Here is an 18711-nt window from a genome sequence, read left to right as displayed (position 1 = left end):
GTAACCTAAATATGTTCAAACCTTAACATCATTTTGTGCTCCATATGAACTTACCAACCTTACTGAAACTGGATCATACATTCCCATTCTGTTGACCTCAAGTAGAAACGTTATCTTACATTTCTTTTTTGAATACTTCGTGAATCAATCCCTAAAAAAAATGTGCAAAAAAGCACAAATTCATCTAAGTTACAGGTTTAAAAACATCAACGTAGAAGCAATGCCAAAGTAAGCATATATCCTCAAAATATTTGTATCCTTTGATAATTACTTCATTTAAGTAAAAATGAATTTTTCCGACTCAAGTTAACTAGCTAAAAATAAAGGAGTTTGTGATAAATTTTGAACTTTCTAAAAGAAAACTTGTGAAAAAGAAACAGGCTGTTATTTCCCTTCAATACTAGTCTGAGAATGATTTCAAAACTCACCTGATGATTAAAATCCTAAATCTATTGGCTAAACGGTATAATTGGCAGACCCAAAAAACAACAAAAAATGGACTAAATCTAATTTAGAGAAACGTTTTCCTCCTGATCTTTTAACAGGTGCTTTTCATCTGTGAGCCAAAGTGTTGCCTTTGAGGTCTGACACATGCTGGGAAAAAGTAGTTAACATAAAATGACTCCGCTTTGTAATCACGTTTACAATTTTCATACAAGTGCTTCAAAGGTAGCTCCCTATTTGATGTGGTCTGTCCATTGTTTTCTTGTTTCTTTACACCCCATTCACAAGCCTGATTACTCATTCTCTATTTCTGACCAATATTTTTCCCAAACTTTGAAAAAATGTTTTTACCACAGATGTAGTTTGGTTTCAATCATTTTCAAAGTTCATTATATTTCTCGTTCAATATTTAGAATCTTTTTGTCTGGTAATGATGGACATTATGGCTGAATACTGATCTTATGCAGACTGTTTACAGCAGCCACAGTTATGATTACTATTATATTTTGAAATGACAATAATCGAGCAGAAGAAAAATTATTTGGTTGTACATAACTTTGATCAAAAAGCATGTGTGTTGATGTGTCATTCTTAATGTTCCCCGATTTGTATGTAATGAACGTTTTTGGATTTCAGTGTTTTATACTTGGATTTGAAAACCCTGCTGGAGTAGATTATAATGCTTTGTTTTCTGTAGAAACTGTTTGGCACAACTGTCAGTGTCTATTATGGAGGTGTGCTGTGAAACTGGTGCCTGCAGGGCACGGACACGCTGATTCTGGAGCAGCTGCATGAGTACTTACACGATTTTGGAAGGGGATTATTTAAATACTGTACAAATATATTACATTTTATGCCCCCTGTTCACTTCATATTTGACTCTAAAGTGAGGTATGTGTTAAAGATTGTGTCTGTGGCACATGTGTTTTAACTGAGCAATGTTGGCAGTTTGTGTATCCAGGAGTGAAATATATCCTAAAATGTCAACAAAACAAAGTCTCTCAAGAAAAATGTTCTTAAGGGAAAAAATGAATTCAACAGAACCACACAAACTGGGTCTGGATGTGTATTGTGGTTTTAACATTCTGCACTGATCATTTATCAAGGATTTACCAGCTTTATGGACAATTACTACAAAATAAAAGCCTCAAATTGTTTAGAAAGTGTCTTTTTCCTATTATTATTTTTTTTTTCAGTCAATGTAGACAGCAGTTCATCCAGACTGCTTATCCTGGAGAACTATTTAGATACAAGGATTTGTGTCCTCTTTCACCAATTACCATGTGCATGGTATGCTTTGAGATAATGAAAATGTTTTCAGTATGATTCATCACAATTTCTCAGTTAGTAGTTATCTTATATCTGTAGTTTGGTCAGAAAACTAGCAAAGTGAAATACAACAATTTAATTGACACTGAAATAAATCGTGTATGTTGGTTAGTTGAGACGTATTTCTATTAAACTTGTTAAGGGAGACTCAAAAGCATATCATGCTTGAACAAACATTACTGGATTAAGGGAATGTCGTGTGTCTCTGTGGTCACTGGGTTTTAAAAATTAAAGATGTACATTTATTTTTGAAAAGCCCCCTGAGAACCCACACATTAGTTTACGTACTCTGTAAGGGACATTTGTTTTTGGATTAGGTCATTTGACTTAATTGAAATACTTAATTGACGTGGGCGGGATATGGGGAGCTTTGAATTCTTGAGGAGACAAAATGGAAACTACAGAGGACATGAGTTAATGGTCTGGCTCTCAAGAGGCTGTAAATTTATCATTTCAGTTAATTAAACACAAACTGTTTTTTGTTGCTTGTTGTTACTGTTACATTACTGTCAGTAAAGTCAAATTAGCTGCTGTGGGAAATGTCTTCTTAACAGAGGGGATCTCCGTCTTTGGTTTGGTTTTATTGGATTTCCTCTTTCATGCCACACCTGCTTTCTATTAATAATCCTCACAGCTGAATCATGATTGTTAATTACCTTCTGTATGTGTTTTTTTTTAGTTTGTCATTTTTTATATTGAATGTTAGATTCTTAAAGTGATGCCTTTTTGGACTTAATCTGCTTGTATTTAAGTCTTTATCATGTTTGGCTTTGGTAATTTTGATTTTTTAGGCACATTTCGGTTTAAACAAGCTTGTTTCAATCCTACCTCAAGTTTTTTTTCTGCACTTTGGTTCCTGAACAACCACAAAGTATGACGTACACTTCATGATCACTACCAGTTTTAGCTACAAGCTTGCATCCTGGATAAGGGGCTATATTATATATTTATAATTGGTCTTTTTACTTACTTATTTCAGAATATGTTACATTCTGGACAAGTTCCACTCCAATCATATTTTGATCTATTGTAAAATAATTATCAGTGGTCCTTTAATAATTATGATTATGGAGTTTTTAGGCAAAATATAAAAAGAAACAAAGACGTACGTGGATCTGCTTGTCTTCAAGTGGAAGCATCAGAAAGGAGTGGAGCATGGAGCTTATGGTCTGCCGTGGTAACCAGCACATCACATCTACAAGCTTTTTCTAACAGCATTTTTCATCTGCTTCTGATTCACCATCACTAGAATCAATAAAAACTCAGAAATGCTGTTTTTAGTCTTAATTTTCTTCATATATGTATATATACGCTTTGTCTGTTTGTAGTTATTACACTGTCATGCTGTTTTTGTATTGTCGATGTGAACTCAGGTCATCGTTGTAAATGAGAAATTGTTCTCAATCAACCTACCAGGATAAATAAAGGTTCAACAACATATAGCCTATCCTCCATCATGAGAAACATGCTTCTAGAACATGTTAAAGCCTATAAAACTTTCTGTAATTCCTTCAATATTTGATGTAATCACACATTAACTTAATCTCAAGTCCGTTTTGTGATGCTGTGATCATTATGATTCAGGAGGATAATTTATTTGCCACAATCTGACTGTAAAAATGCCTGCAATTGTGCAGAAAAAACTTTGTATTATTTTGTACTCTTTTTAAAAAATGATTTCTGTCTTCCTGACAGAAAAACAGCTGCTGATAAGAACCTGACTGTTGGCAGGTTGTAACCAACTCCAGATGTTTTCTCACATTATGCATTAAATATTTCTACACTGAATTCAATTTTCCAGCTGTGATTGTTGCCATTTGTTCCAATCAAGTTTACTCCTACAAAGTCATTTTTTACCTTTTGGTGCTTGAGCTCTAAAGTTACAGCTGCAGTTGGAATAAACTGTTTTTCCCCCCTTGAAAAATATGCATTCAATCAACTTATTGAGCTTTGGGGATATTATCACATCCTTGTTCCTTTTCCACGATCCAACATGCGTAGGAAAACTAATCACACCAAGTCAAAGCCTGTCAGTTTCACAATTGCTCTTCCTTGTAGTAATGGATGCTTCAGCGGCGTGAACAATCAAAGGTTTGAGTTAAAGAGGAGGCTGGACGATTTCAAAGCTTCCTTTTCGTTTACTGTAACTGTATTTGTCAGTGAAGTTGTGGCACATGTGTTGTTTTTTTAAACCTACTGGAGGTTTGCTTTGAGCCCCGCCTACCGCTGGTACTACAAGGCCATCACACTAAACAGAAAACAAATAGCAATAAAGGAGCTGGCAAAAGGAGAACAGCAGCTGTGTCTGAGTCTGTGGCCTGAAGTCCTTTGAGAGTATTCTTTAATTCTGACACCTGCAACCCATTTTGTCATGATTTACAGTGGAGGAAATGTAGGCTGGGGGCAAGGAGGCCAGCAGAGGGACTGTTTTCACAACAAATGAGGAACACTGTTGTTTGTGCCAGGCATTTGTAGTTTGCTGCTCAGAAACACATGGAGCTCCGTCTGACACTGAAAACTTTGACACCACACGATTTACAATAACAGCTATGAGCACGCTTAAGGTCATGTGTTGGAGAGGCAGCTTTTGGTTCAAAAACTAGAACGAATTCATGTTTTATGCCAGAGAGAGGGCATTGAAAAGTCCTGCACGAAAGAAAAAAGCTAGGAAAGTATAGATATGTGTGTGAGAATTGGATAGAGACTGAAAGATAAATAGGCTGGAGGTAGGGAGTTCACTTGAACGTTCATCAGTGAAGTCTCTGCTGACCTTTTTAGTTCCTGCGAGTTGCTCAGCTGTTCAATCATCACGCCTCACTATTTTGCTGTTGCTCACCTTCATTCAGCGTCTTGTGTGAATTTGAAATAATGGTTAACATGCTGACTGGCTTTCAGCTCGAACAGGCTGGACGTATGTATGCGGGGTGTAATGCAGCAGCTGTAATGTTCTCACATGTGTTGTTGCTTTGTTTTCTTCTCTGTAGATTCTGGAAAAAAGCGAGTTTGAATGTTAGGGCATGGGAACCCAAAGAACTCACAGTTCAGTTTTCAGTTTAGAGCACAGCGTGTCTGGTTTCATTAAAGGCAAAGGTGTGGAGAACTCATTGAGTTTAAAGGGAAACTTTTGTGGGATTTTGAAACTTCTGGCTTCACTCCTTCATTCCTGTCATGTAAGCAGTTGTGACTTAAGCTACGGACACATCAGACATGTGAGGCGCATTCAAGAGCACACTAAACGCACAATATTGAACATGATTATACCCTGAAGTGTTCACACTGGACAAGTAGGGAGGGGCTTCTTCTTCCTTTTTTTCTACTGTTGTTTGCCACCTATTTGGAGGAGGCTTGGTGCAAAATCTCAAACTGGTGCAAATTTCAGAAATGTTTCTCAAGGTTCCAATATATGAAGACTTGGTGTCATTTACAGCCAAATTTGAGTCCCTGATTGGTCAAACTTGAAGCTGGTTTAACTTTCAATATGTGTTCACACGTTTTGTATGTAGAGCCCAAAAACAATCATGGAAATTTGAATGCAAGATTTTTTAAGGCAAAGCTTGAAACATGCATTGTAAGGGGTCACTTGAATGTGTAAGTGCGGTGTCAACGTAACTTTACATTTTTCCTGCAATCTTAAACTTACTATTATCCATAATTAACTACTGATTGCGGAGAGCTCAAATACTTTTTACCAAATTTAAACATTTTTAACAATATCTATCATATTGTCAATGCACAAACCTCGTTTTTACATCCATTTATTTTGGCCAACATCAGTCAGAGGTCTTTCTTGATCTGACTGACAGGGCTATTGTTTTTAAAGAAACAACAATTATTGTACATCATGGAATCCCTTCCTGTCAAGTAGTGTCAAATTTACCCCGCCAGCACCTCATTTTCCTTCCCAAAAATCATTCAATAAACGTACAGTCCATCATTCAATCAAAAAAAGGAAACGTATCAATCTTTAAACTTTCTGTGTATTGTTTGGCTTCAGACTGACTGAGTGAAACATGGCTGTTGAATAATGATGTCAGGTTGAAATGCTTTACTCTTTGTACTGGAGGATACAGCTTTTCCTGCAAACTTCTCCATTAATCACCAAACTCTGACCAGTGGTCTTTCTTTCATTTCAATTCAGATTTTTTAAAACTGAAATAAAAAGAAGTGTTTGAAAGATACATGTGTAGCTTTTACTGTGTCATCACTGATGCATGTGGTTCCTTTTTTTTAATTCATCGGAAAATGAATACATAGTCCTTTAATTAAATAGTTCTGGTTTTAAAATTAATGTTTGGTAATGCTTAATTTCCATCATATTAGATTGTTGTTTTCCTTTACCTGTAGAGGAGCATGGTCAGAGTTGTGCTTTGTACAGACGTCTCAAAAATGAAGTCTGGCTGTGTGGCGTGTGCATGCTCTCCCTGTGCGTGCATGAGCTTCCTCCAGATCCTTCAGCTTCCTCCCAAAGCCCACAGTCCAAAATCCTGCAGGATAGATTGATTGTTTATTGTAAATTGCCCTTAGGAGTGAATTTTAGATTTATTAATCTATCCAGATTTGTTGTGTAAGGCAGACGCAATGCCAGAACACAGATTGACATGAAGGCCCGCCCCCTCAATCATGTTTTGGCAAAAAATGAGTTAAAAAAAAAAACTTCCTCTGTGTGGAAATATAACTTGGGTGAATTCAAATGTGAAAAGGGGCCTTTATGGGGGTTATTGTCAACTTGTGTTACAAAGTCTGTTCAGACTGAGAGTTTGATCATCAACGTGCCCTGCAGATCATCGTCTGTTTCCTCCACTTTCCATTCTTAACGTAAGTGTTGCATAAATCACTGAGGGCGGCTGGTTAAGCCCCTTAACACACACCACCAACAGAAAACACGTTAGAGACACCAGATAGCTATAATGTGAGCTGCAGTTCTTTATCTGCAAATTCCAGAATGAGCTAGAAGGCCGAGGAGGTTATTTGATATCCATCACCTGAGTTGTATATCAACCAGAATTACCAGGAAAGCTCCAGAACATGTGTCAGACAATTGTCAAACTGTGATCTCGTTCTGATTTTTGAGACAGAAATCACCTTACTTGTCATTGATTGAAGGTTTATTAATGTATTTGAACTTTTTTTTTTAAACAAATTCTTTCTATTCTTTGGCTCACAATCAAAATAAAGTTATGATTGATAACTGCAGTATTAGCTCAACTTAGTTGGTTGCTGTTTTTGGCATTTTACAACAAACTTTTATTGCCGCATAACTTTTGAGTTAAAGATTTTGTTTGGCCTAATAGCAAAGTGTGATGCCTTATCCGAATAGTGTTTGATTTATTGCTTTGCATTGGTCCTTTTTTGTAGACTGCTTATTTTTCCAGGGTTTATGACGGGGGATATGTAAGGACGCTTGAACAAAGGTTTTAAAAAACACCAACGTTTATTTTGCTGCTATAGAAATGAAGGAACTCAGAACTCAAAGAAAAGCAGAAAATAACTTTGAAGCTGTTTCTAAGCTGAGTCTGTTTTTGTTCACGCCCCTTCTTCTTTCTTTTCTCGTCTCTGAGCCACAGTCCCAGAGATGACACTGTCATATTTTGAAACATCTCTTTTTAAGTTGGCACGGTTATGCTTTATTCTTTCTCTTTGTTTCGGTTTTGTTAGGGACCACACAGAGGCATGACATGCTGGAGGCACATCCAGGCTGGGTGGCCCTGCTGGAGGAAAGATGTGGGTGACAGGATCAGCCTTCAGCAGGCTATGTTAGTAATGTGTGTAGACAGTGTATAACCAGTCCTTTGGAGACCTCCAGAAAGAGCAGTGCTGGCAATTCTGAATAAATGCAGTTTGAAAAAAAAGAAGAAAAAGTTCTTTTAGAGGTTTGTTTTAGCTGGAGCTTCATGCATTGAACTCAACTGATGCATTTAAACATTGCCAACAAAGAAGCTCTAATCTAACTTGAATTGTCCACCTGTTGTTTAAAGCATTCAAAGCATTTTTATAGCATTTTCTTAAAGTTTAGAGTTCTGTATTTTCTAATATTCATTTGAAACTAAACATGTGGAATTTATTTTTGTGTCTGGTAATGCTTTATTAAAAATAATCCACAACAGAACTTTGAAGCAGTGTCTGATATGTTCTGTTCATCTGCATTGATATAATCAAATGAATTTGGCTCAGCTCTGGCAATGCTTTAGATGATGAATATTCTATATCAAGCTTTAATTCTGAAGAAAACGGAGATCACTCTTTTCCTGACAATCAGCTTGTTGCGTTTAACAGCCACTTAACAAAACAAATGGCCTGATTGTGTGTCTGCTTGTGTGCCAGAGAGGGAAAGAGAAATCCACTTGAGCTGGACCTTGTCAAGGCTGAGAAGCTGCAGAGAAAATGGAGCGCGAGTGTCATCACGAACAGGTCCCTGGATCCCATCATCCCCCACATCTTCCACATTCTTCTTCTGGATGAAGAATAGCGTGACTAGTGGTTGTTTATTTTGCTTCTCTATCTTGTCTTAGCAACCTCAGTCTAATGAGAATGAGCAGTTGCCCGTTGAGGTCTGGTCCCACTTTTTCTCAGATCGGCTATAGTGTAGGAGAGACGCACAAACGTGATTAAGCCTCGCTGCACAGCTGCAGAAATGTAGGGAGCTGGGAATGCTAAAAACACTTCATTACAGTCACCAAGTTCATTATTCAGTCCAAAAGTCTCCACTTTGCTCTTGCAAATGTAATTCTTTAGAGCAAAGATAATGCGAGTCATGAATATCCCAAATGTGAACAAATCAATGCTCAGCCTTTACACCCACAGACCTCCCATCTGATGTGTGCAGCGCTGGATAATAATATACTGATGGATGAGGTGGATTGAAATGTGAGGAATGAAGCAAGAGGAGCATTTAATGATTGTGCACGTTTATTGATAACGTTTCCAACAAAACTCAAAGAGAAGCTTTGAATAATCCTGCAGGCCAGCGAGCGGAGACATGCTGGAGACCAAAACTCATTGACAATATATCTGGTTCTGTATGTCAATGTGGAATAAAGCATGTTAACTCGCTCAAAAGAGTGGGGAGAAGAAATAAAGAAACTTCCAGACAAATCTGCTGTCACAGGACAGATAAAGACACAATCAGCCGTGTGTGTGCATTCCCGCGCACCAGTAGGTGGTCAGGTGGTCCTCTGTGCTCTCCAATGAAGCGCCTCACCACCCTACCAGCCTCCCCAAAGCTATTGTGCAGCAAAGAAGCTGCTTGACTGATGCAACAAAAGAGGAGACGTTGATCTTCCAAGACATGCTCTACTTTCTGCGGTGTGTTAAAGGAAACGAGCTGATCCTGTTGAGGGGCGAGCTTTGCCTTCAACCACAGTAGCTCTTAATCTGCAGCACTAGGAGGAGGGAACGCTCGGGAACAAAGTAAATTCTGAGCAGGATTCAAGATCTATTCAAATAGTTTAAAGCTTTAATAAAAACTTAAGCATTATTAAGTTACGTTGGAGTAAAACTTTTATAAAGTTTATTTGAAAAAAAGATGTATTTCCTGCACACAATGTTTCATAACAGGACAGGTGCGGCATTTCAAGTACACTCTTGAGCATGGTACTTCAGCTCACTTATCACTGCTTAATTCGATTGCTCCAATAAAATTTTCCAGCTGCATAAACACATTACAGAGCGAGTGGATTCTGAGGCTGAGAGCATCTTTAATGCTCCCTGGATAGAAGTGTCTGCTGCAGGGGCTAATAAATCATTTTACTGTGATTTTTAAAGATTCAAGTGCTCAGAATTCGTCACATTGTCAAGTGGCCCCACGCTGGGCCAAGGTGTCACTCTCTTAAGTTTCTATTAGTGTGAAAGACCTCTTGCCCAAATGGCACGTTGACGGGTTCCATTTGGGGTGGCGGCATGAATCTGGGCTAAAGGCTTGGGCTTTTACACGTTCGTGTGATACAGAAGAGGTTCGGCAATGAGTGGGAGAGTCAGCCAGCTGTGCTCTCTTGGTAGGTGTGGGAATACCCAGAAAATGGTGACGTTGAATCTTTTTACTCTTTTTGCTATGAGCTGGACTTACAGTATATAAAGGATTTCCTAAAACCTATGAAACACGTGTGGTTGTTATATGACTGCTCCTTGAAGCTTTTCTCATGTGTTCAGAAGTGGTGTTTTTATACCATTTATCATAGCTTAATAATATACATGCTCAAATTCATGGATCAGAAGAAAAAAACGTGTCTTTATTGGATGTCTTTAAATTACTGAACACGAGTCATGAAATATTGCAGCATTCTTTTTTGTAAAAAAGACTTTATGGACACTGAGTGTGTAAAACACTCAGGGTGATACATTTGCTCCATTCTTAAGTCTCCCAAATGAAATTTGTTTGACTAATGTGCTTGTATGGTGGCCCTGAAGTGCAAATAATATCATCAAACAACTCAGTGCAAAAACATATTAAAAGTCACAATGACAGCTTAAAGACTAAAACAATTATCGATTTTGGAAAAATCAAAACAAGATTTCAGAAACTAAAACACAGCTACTAAAAAATAAAATAAAATAAAAAAAACTAAACGGAAGTAATTTCCAGAAATCAAAATGAAATGTTACTAAAAAAAAAGAAACCAGAAAAGGTAGGCGCTATTGGTATTCGATAATGTTTGATTTTTGACGTTTGAGTTTTTGTAGATGTGCTTTTAATGTCCACATGAAGGTAAATTTTATTATTAGTATATCCAGTATCAATTCATGCCAGATTACTTTCAGTTGAAATGATGGACAAACATCATCAGTGATGTCCCATAGTACCTACTTTATCCAGTTTTTCACTAAAAAAGAAAAAATAATTAATCAGAAAACAAAAATAATTTCCAGATATCAAAACAAAATGGGTAAAAATGGAACAAAAGAAGAAACCAGAAAATGTCTGTATGGGACATTTGTATCATCACTGGCTGAATGACGTCTGTCCATCATTTCAACATGACATGAAGCAATACTGAATGTCATCATCCAATCAGTGATGTTGCATAGTATCTACCATATTTTTTCTTTCATTTTGTTTCCATTTAGTTTCATTTTTTTGTGACTGTGTTTGTGACTGATTTCTGAAAGAATGGAAACTTGAAATGAAGCACTATAAGTTAATCAGATGACTAAAGGTTCTGGGTGATTTTCTCTTTCAGGCTTATTTGTTTATTCTTGGTTTGTGGCTATTTCTGACAGTTCTGCTCCTAAATGAGCAGCTCAGTCAGCTCATATCAACCCGGTCTGATCTTTCCTGGTCTGAAAGTGTCATCCCTGAAATATTTTATGCATCAAATTCCACATTTAAGTATGAGTCCAACATGACCACAGAACAGTCAGAAAACTTGGAGTTATCAGAATGTCACAATTATATATGTGACGCCTTCACTTACACGTCAGTCATCTGATCATCTAAAAGATCAACGTGGATGTGAGCTCAATACTCAAACTTTGAGTTGTATTTCAATATATAATCCAGACATGTGAACTTAGCTCCAGCAGTCCTATAGCAGACCATAAAGGTACAAGTCTGCAAATATTTTCATATACTTCTGCTGTCCTTTTATCTCCATAATAAACAGAGATGATAGGGATTCAAATTTCTGTCTTCCAACATTTGCAGTCCTTTCCTCACTTGATTTTCATTGACATTTCTATTTTCTTTCTCTTTTACTCATTGTGAGACGTCAAAGAATCAGATAAGTCAGATAAACAGGGTTTTCATGCTGGAAGAAATGTGATTTTAGGGACGACTTGAGTGTTTTTATCAGATTTCTCAAAATCAAAATCACTTGTACTGATGATCAGATCACTTGAACAAACTAAAAAACACACACAAAAAATCAATGAATTTTTACAAATCTCAATGAAACTACTCTTTTACAACAGAGTATAGATAATATTTCTTCCAACACAATGGGAGAGAATGATGTTCGTGTTAACATATAAATGTGCTATGAGTTATATCTGTCATTTATGTATCAAGAAAATCTTTTTACTTCATTGCACATCTGCTTTGGTATTTCAAGGAACTTTAACATTTGTTTTTTCTCTGTTTTCCACAAATGTAAAAGCAGAAGATGGAGCCTTGGCTGATATTGAAACAGAAAATTAAAAAAATGATCTCAGAAACACAAATGAAAGAAAAAACAGGTAAAAAAAATGAAGCCAAAGAAACGTTAAGCTCAATACACTTGGTCATGTTTAATAATAATTTAATAAGGCCATGAGAGTCTCAGAAGTGAAAGTAGTTTTGAGATATAATTTATCTGTCGGCACTTCTGGGCTCCATGAAGATCAATTTTAAAAACCTGACATGAAAACTTCAATTATTGCAGTTAGAGCAACAGAGGAGCTTTTGTTTTGGAGAATAAAGGGTTACATTTTTAGTGGAATGTTATTGCCTCTTCTGAGGTGCAAGTGTTTACTAAATACCCATCCTTCAAAAATGGGCAGCTTGTCATCCAGCTCCAAACTGCACAATCTTCCTTCAATCTGTAGAACTCATACAATATCTTTGCTGTCCTCCAAGACAGCTCCAGTGACTGCCTAATCAGTGTTGATTGCTGGTTACATTTTTCTTTCAGAGATATTTTCACCTGATGTGAAGCAGACCTGTCTCCTGCACATTCACTGCAAACTGTAGAATCAAGTTTGGGCAAAGCAGCGCACTTAAAGTGTAACAAGACTTTTATTTTTTTTTTTCGGCAGCAATCAAGCGATAACTGCTGCGCTAGACTCTTCCAACGAAAATGTTTTGTTTCTTTAATCCCTTAAAAAAGCCTCTTTTTGTTTACGCAGCATCTAAAATTGCTCTGGTATTATTTAAGCCGAATTGATTTCATCACGGAGTAACCAAAAAAAAAATAAAAAAAAATTATTTATGACCCCGGCAGTGACACAAAAATAGGTTCAGGCTTCTCTACATCTGTTTGCAATCCCAGTGTAATGCTATCATCACCTGTTTCCATGGTCCCAGCCACATCTGGTTTGCGTTACTGTGAAGAAATGAAAAAAAAAGGAAAAAAAAAATCACACAAGGTGCATTTTTTCCTTTCCTCTTTGTGCGTACTGCGTTTTAGTGTTTGGCTCATATTTCTAAAAGAGCGTAAAACAACAAATGAGGATCTGAGACATTAAAATGTGGAAAAAAGATTTAGTGTTAAATGCTGTGCAAGTTTTATTCTAATGTATCACTAACAGGGCGTATTCTGCTGTAGAAGAAGAAATTGCTTCAATTTTTATAATAATGTTCTCTTTGATTTGCCCTCCAATTAGGTGTTGGAATTTTCAAAGTAAAAGCATATTATTTTTAGGTAAACAAAGTGAATCACAATTTAAAAAAAATGCTATAACAAATTTCTCTGCATTTTTACAAATTTTAAATTTAAGAATGGAAATTTAAACAATGTTCATGTCTTTTAAAGGGAAGTACCTTCATGGTTTTTAAGTGACTGAATTGTTCTATTTTTTTTTTTTTTTCTTGTCTTGACACCGTTTTTTTTATCTTAGCTTTACAAAGAAGCAAGCTTAAGAAAAGCACAGGGATACATGTTGTAAAAAAGAAAATATCTTGGCCAGAAAAATGTATTTCCCTGCTTCATAACAGTCTGGAATTTGTGTATCCGTTCCGTCTCTCCCATGGACACCAGCTGTGCAGCTGGTGCTTGCTGGAAACTGCTGCTAGCCTGTAGCTGTGTGGGATTTTTAACTCAATTCTCCCATGTGCATTTGAGAAAGCCGGTAATGTCATGCAATAGGGGCCGTGTTATCAGTGTGTGGATCGTGGAGAGTGATGTCAGAGGAAAAAGGAAACTAGTTAAGTTCCAAACCAAAAGAGCAAAGGTTAGAGGCAGCCTGGCAGCGACCCAGAATACCATAAAGACTTTCCGTGTTCTCTTTTCATTTTTGCTCTTCTTAAAAGCTCTCACTCCATCCAAATGACTCACATGGACAGGATGTTGCTTCTTTTGGCATCTCTGGTTGTGAGCAGAGATTTATCATTATGGAGTAATAGTCATTTTGAGGTTAAATGGAACAGCTTTATTAAATGTGTTCTCCAACGGGATGGCTTCGCATTGATGAAGCGCACACTGCTGAAAAACGATGAGACTGAGACAAAGTCATTCATTTGTTACATTTAAGTGAGCTTTAAATCACCAATAATGTAAAATCAACACTGCTTAATGTGTAATGTGTGCAGTCGTTTTTTTGTCTCTCAAAAGCTCAGTTTACATAACTCTTGTTGAACCACATTTTTTTTTAGCTTAAAAGAGTTTGTTGTGTTTGAGTTATTTTGTAAATGTAAAACTACAATAATGTGGTGATTTCTTTGTTTTTTAATATATGTATCTATGAGTAAATACAGTGGTGCAAGATTGTGATTGGCAGTCATGGATGCTGCAAAGATGAGAGCTTTGTAATTTTTATCATACACACACATAATCCATAGATAAACATACTGTGAAAAAATAAATAATGGAAATTACTTCAAAAATCAATATTCCTTATTATCAACATGAAGCCACAGATCGGCTGGGAGTTTGCTTCACAGGGCAATGAGCTCAATCCAGTTTGAGTCCTTAGGCAAGACGTTTTACGCTGCTGCTCGACGGGGTCTCCCTATGCCTCGAAAATACAAGGTTCTTTCATGGAGTTCAGGAGAAGATACATATCTTGTATGTATAATAATTTTACCAACAGTTAATATCTTCTCTCCAAGCTGTTTGCTTGTTATAGATTAGTTCATCCCATTGTTATTTAGTGAAACAATCTTGTACCTGGTGTCCTTTGACAGCTCTTTGGTCTCAGTCACAGTGGAAAGGATGCAGTGTGACTGTTTAAGGGTATGAACTGGTGTCTTTTATACACAGTTCAAACAGGTTCCATTAATACAGATAACCAGTGAAGGATAGAAAAACTTCTTAAAGAAGAAGTAACAGGTGAGGGGCAGAATGTTTGAGCTAATTTTTTTTCTGTATCGTGATACAAATAAACTCCTTAAAAATAATATAATGACATTTTATTAATTATTTTTCTTTGCATTCTGTCTCATGCAGTTGAAGTGAAATTATGATAAACAAGTGGAACAACTTGCAGAATTAATGACTAACAAATGATTTTTTTGTTCCCACTATTACTATAAATATTAGTGACTCAGTGGAAAAAAGATAATATTCAAGTTTATCAGTAACTGAAATTACCTTTAGGTTTGAATGAAATATGAATGTCAATGTTTGTGTGTTTGTAGTAGATGTATTGTATTTGTAGTATGTTTAAAATGAAACATGCAGACTTTAATTTTTAGCTTAGACAGATGTAAACATGAGCAACGTACATAAGATCCAAAAACAAAGTCAGCGCTATCAGCAAAAGAGAGCATTTAGTCATGACACTGACATTATACTGCGCACATGACTTGTAGTTATTTTTAGTATTCCTTTGTGAGACAAACCATCACCCCTCCCAAATTACAAATACTTCCTGTTTAAGTAAAGTACATAATACATATGACACGTTTCCACCCTTTTTCCACCCTTATGGAAACTGTGATTCACTTCAGCTAAGCCGACGCAGCAAGATGACTCCCTTTGAGACCTTTTGATAGGTGTCATCCTGTTCCCATCTCCCCCCAGCGAATCTATTAAACACACACACACACACCCGACACACACTAATCAAGTCTGACCATTGAAATGTCAGCCACAAATTTTCCTGTGACATTCAGAGCTGCAATGACACCATCTCATTTAAGTCCTGGTCCAAATGAGTTGATTCATGGGTCCCAGAATGAATTTGGCACACCATAGAAAACCCATAGATCAGTTAAGCCATTCTGTTCTCAAGGAAGTTATAACTTAGAGGGTACATCTAACAAACTGTGAGGCAAAATTAAACCTTTGAGGCTTTTGAACTGATGTGGAGATTTGTATGCAAATGAATCCCATAGATCATCCATTTGAGCACAGGGTAATGACCAGTGAATGATACTTATCAAGCTCCATAAGTGCTCCGTCCAATAAATATATATTCCAGCTCATTTATATAGGGATTCGAGTGTTGATGGATATGGGATTACCACTTAACCTTGGAGTAATTCCAAGACATTGCTTAAATCATCCAATACATTATTTGTCCCATAAAGGCTTGACCAGTCTTTAAGGATATCACTTCATAATGTAAAATGTGCTTTATGGATATATTAAACTAGAGGTGTCTGAAACTCATCAATCACCCATGTGTTCTTATGACGGGACTCTTTTCACCTTTCAATTTCAAGATCTTGGGCTCTTTTTCTTCTGATTGTTGTTTCTATTATTGTTTTTGTTGTAGCAATGAATGCAGCATTGTTGGGTTAAAATTCTCACAAGAGGGTTTTTAAGTTCAGAAAGTTGGAATCTGCTTTCAAGATGATCAAAAAATCCAGCAGATTGTTAAAAGCACAGCTGGCTTCAGTGGAGTTTGTTAGTTTCTTCCTGTGTGCTTTTCTCATTTGCTTCTCCCAAGCTTCCCACAAACCGTTAAGAGCTCAGCCTCACTTCACATCTGAAATCTAACTTTACCACTTTAATCCAGTAATTTTCAGTTTGTTTCCCATAATTAATTGAATTGCAACAATGAGACTCGTTATCATGTTTTACATAGAACTGTTCGCGCTGGACAGAAAACATTTTGCTTTTGAAGGCGAGTAAATACATCATTTCAAGTCAGTGTATTTTGTATACCTGTTAAAATAAAACGCCATATTCTTCCCATGTGAAACAGTATTTGTGGAGAAATCGTGAAATAAAAAAATGCAGCATCATATTTCCAATTACTGTAATTGCTTTTAACTCCTCGAGGTCATGAAGATAGAAAATAAAATTCCTTCAACCAAAATACAGATGGATTTGTCCTCCATTAGAGTCTTGTTAGCACAGCACCAAAAAGTGCAGATTAATCTAAAAAAAGGTTTTAATTTATTTAATTTAATAAAAATTCATAACATCAAAATGATACAAAATGAAATTATAACAGTTAATAAATCAAAAGAAGCAGAAAGAAGAAAACGTGGATTATTCTGCACCTGTTGCTAAAATATTTGAATCTCATACAAATTTGAGTAATAATGCTAACAGAGGAAATGTATTCCCAAAAAACAAACAAAAAGTTCAATCACTCAATCAATCACTTTATTTGTATAGAACATTTCATCAACTTAACAAAAAATGACATATAAACATCAACTAAAACAAAAAGAAGTCATAAGACACATAAGATTAAAAGCAACAACAATAGAAAAACTTGCAAAGAATTTGAAAAAAAGAGAAGAGCAGCCCGCTGTACATGTCATTTTGTGTAAAAATGGACAACTTACACTTGAAATGTCCATCCATCCATTCATCTTTTTAACCCACTGTACACTTTTTGGGGTCACTGGAGCTTGTCCCAGCCAGTGCTCAGCGACGTTAGGGAGCACCCTGGACAGGTCGCCATCCTGTCTCAGGGGTACATAACCACCATGAACACATAAGAATCATCAATTAACCTGTGACAGAAAGGTCCCAGCCAGGATTTCAATTGGAGCCTTCTCACTGTCAGGTGAACGTGCTAACCACTCCACCAAAGCACAAACTTTCAGAACAAAATGAGAGCCCACAAAAAAATGTGCTTAAGCACAAACATGAGCTCAGGGTACAATCGTGCAATCTTTTCTGCAACTGTGCAATGTTTACCATAAATTGTCTGTGTGGTATCAAAAGAAAAATATGCAAACTTCTGTAAGAATATGATCAAACATTTCCCAGCTGGACTATGTGTAATGTCTCTGTGTGTTTTCTCGTCATGTGACAAAACAAGATAAGAGAAGCAGTGTTGACTTGGAGGGAGATGCACCAAATCTATGAAGTGGGTTTTGAAGGATAAGACCGCATTTGGACGGAGGGTGAACGTCCCTGAGTACGGTCTGTTACCATGTTGAAGTCATTGACTTTAATGGGAACATTTTGCAAAAAAAAAAAAAACTTTTTTAAAACCACATTAGATTTTTTTTATTGTTTTGAGTTATCTGAATTAATAATAATTCAGTGAAAGTGTTTTTAAGTTAAGAAAGAGTGCCTGTCTTCCATATTGTGACATGAGTTCCCTTTGTGTTTCAGAGTGTAGTAAAAAGTAGATCACTTTCAATCCATGTTCAGAGTCTGGTCAGTTATTGTGGTGAACTGGGATTCTGTCATTTTAAAGCTGTCATTGTTCACCTGTGACAAGATCAAATTATTCTATGAATGAATGCAAATGTATGTTACTTTAATAACAAATACATATTTGATTCTGAAAATGTGAAGAATGATTTTAACTGTGTTTTGTTGGTCTTCTCACAGCAAACAGGATCGGTGTTAGATCTTCAGCTGGGGGATCTTTGTGGGGAATTTGCATGTTTTCCCTGTATCTGTACCAGAGCTCCCTCCCACACTGTGCTAGTTTGAGTACTGATGTCATATCTCTGATAATCTTTTGCATCTTCTGGATCTGTGATAGGCTGTTGACCCGTAACTCTTCTGATGACAGCAAGGATTGTCAGCATTTTCAAGGAGTGGTTTTTAAAAAATCATCCCATCAAATGTCTAGGTTGAAGCGCATTCTATATTTGAAAGGTGTAAAAAAGCAAACTTCTCACTTAAAAGTAGTTATGAAGCTATCACAAAAAATGCCAAACATTAACATTTATTACCAATTCTAATTTCAGAGGAGTCCGTTTTTGGATATCCTCTGGAATTATTAAAATCTATGTGAAGGTTATTTTAATCTGTAAACTAAGTATATAACTAAGTATAATATTCATTTTGATGTCTTAAAAGAAAAAAAATCATTCAGTCCTCTCACTAAAGTTTAATTTCATGTACCCAAGTCTCTCTACACTTTGTAGAGTGTAGAAATTGGTCTTTG

This window comes from Oryzias melastigma, linkage group LG3 (genome assembly GCF_002922805.2).
Source record: "Oryzias melastigma strain HK-1 linkage group LG3, ASM292280v2, whole genome shotgun sequence".
NCBI lineage: Eukaryota > Metazoa > Chordata > Actinopteri > Beloniformes > Adrianichthyidae > Oryzias > Oryzias melastigma.
Note: the sequence above shows the minus strand (reverse complement) of the source record.